This window comes from Octodon degus, unplaced genomic scaffold (assembly GCF_000260255.1).
Source record: "Octodon degus isolate 3935 unplaced genomic scaffold, OctDeg1.0 scaffold00102, whole genome shotgun sequence".
Taxonomy (NCBI): domain Eukaryota; kingdom Metazoa; phylum Chordata; class Mammalia; order Rodentia; family Octodontidae; genus Octodon; species Octodon degus.
This window is the reverse complement of record NW_004524678.1, coordinates 3,215,537-3,217,741: the sequence shown is the minus strand read 5'-3', so window position 1 is coordinate 3,217,741 and position 2,205 is coordinate 3,215,537.

Below are 2,205 nucleotides of genomic sequence, written 5' to 3'. Positions count from 1 at the left end.
TCCTCCTAGTGACCAGGCATTGCCAAAATGCCCCGGGGGACAAGGTCAGCCCAGCTGAGAAGGCTGCTTTGTGGTTCTTTCCTGCTTCGGTTTTGTCGCTGCATCTGGACAGCCGTAGTCATGGCCAGGGTATAGGGACCTCACGATCTCATCCTTGTCACTGTCTGGCATAAAGGCACTACCGGTAGGGCCAGGTCAGAGGCCCACATTGGGGCCCCAATTGTCTGGAGTCCCTTGAGCAGAACTGGCTGTCAAGAGTTTGAGAAAAATCCCATTATAAGGTAGGAAAATTTATTGCCAGTTTGATCAAATCAGGGGGACAGGAAGTCCAGCCCCCTGGAACACACAAGAGCACCGATATTTAGAAAGAGGTGGAACAAAAGCTAGGAAATGTGCAGATGTGGATTCCGCAGGGCTTTGGCCCAGCAGAGGGCTCCAGGCAGTATGGGCGGTCTGGTTCTACGGAAGCCTCCTTGGCACCTGGGCTGACGGTGGCAGTTGCCTGTCTCAGCTTGAGGAAACTGAAGAAATTGCTTAACTCTGAAAAACATCTTAATTTAATTTTTTTTTTAATTTTGCTTTTAACCTCTCAGTTACCAAAGGAGCCAGAGCTTATGGTAACATAATGGAATAGGTCTTGGGGACAAGAGAAAGCAACAAGAAACCCAAAATGTAAATGAAGAGTGAAATGAAAGATGGACAGCAGTAGGAAGTAGGGTGATCATTCTCCAATGGGCAGGGGATCCAGGGACAGAGAGAGGAGGCAGGGCATGAGATGTGTTAGGTCACGCCCCAACTCCACACGAGGAATGTCACCATCGTGAGCTGGGAGGAGGGACTAACAAAAAGAAATACTGAAGTAAAAGAAGAAAGAGAGACCAAATACATTGTGGTGCTCTCAGAAATCATGAATGCTTCTAGAGAGGTCTGGCTTTGTGTGTGTTTCTAAAGAGGATTCTCACTGGTAAAATAGAAAGCAGCTAGAGAGAATTATGACAATTAACGCTATCAGCAGTACTAAAGTCATTTGGAAGGAAACCATTTTGAAGACCACAGTTTCAGCGTTGTTAATAAGTTAAGAAATCAGGAGCGTCGGGAATCCTTGTCTGTTGCTTGTAATCACAGTTGTTTTTGCTTTGACCATCTTCATGATTTTGTCCAGCATTCATTCTGGTTAAAAATAAATCCTCTAATTCTGTATGGGTGGCCTCCAGGGGAAACAAAGGGGATACTAACCAAAGCCAGCCAGGAGCTTTCTGGTTGCTAGGAGCTACATGGGGCTCTAACCCTCACCCCTGATGACCGCTCTACTAACCAGCCACTCTCAGAGATCAGCCCATTTCAGAGGATGTGGGAAAGGGCAACCATTAGAGAAGGAATCCCAACCCCACAGCTTCAGAAAGTAGATACTGGGCAACAACTAAATACAATTCAGAATTTTTCTTTAATTTCTTTTTTCTTTTTCTTTCTTTCTTTTTTTTTGTATTTTAAAGAAGGGTCTACAGGGAGTTCAGGGTCTTACTACTAGATCAGACTCATAGTGATCTGCCTGTTTACGGCCTCCCAAGAGGCCACCACGCCCAGTCTCAATTACTGTCTCAGGGCACCCCGGGGGGCGGGCTGCATGGCAGGCCTGGGGATTGAACTCCCAGCCCCTGTGTCTGCCTAAGCAGGCACTTTAATCAGCTGAGCTATTTGAAGAAAATTTGTTTGTAGTTTGGGGAATGAAGCATCAAAGTCAGTACTTCATTTTGAGAACAAGCTTCACTTTAAAAACCTCTCAGCTTCTGCCCCTAGGAATATCCCCCATTCCTCTACTATGACCAGAAGGGGAAAATGACAATAAAACATAGTGGCAGTCTTTTGGGATTCAGCCCAGACTTCTGGGCAAATCTCTGTTGGCCAGAGGGCTGTAACTTGTTTTCTGTAGAAGGTTTTGACAACTACAGAACGTACGGTCACATGATAAATGATCTGAGGAGGTTGTTTTAGAGTTAGCCATGATTTCTTTCTCGAAGAAGTTCCTTTGATCTCTTTTGGAAAAGCGACTCACCTTTCAGTGACACATTTTGCTAAAACAGCCTAGCTCTGGAAGATTGGCTAGAGTCAGTTGGCATCTTTCATCTTTTCTGGTGACAATGACAGAGAGCAGACCATTTTGTTCAATTCAGACCAATGAGACACAGAGTAAATACAGGAAACCAA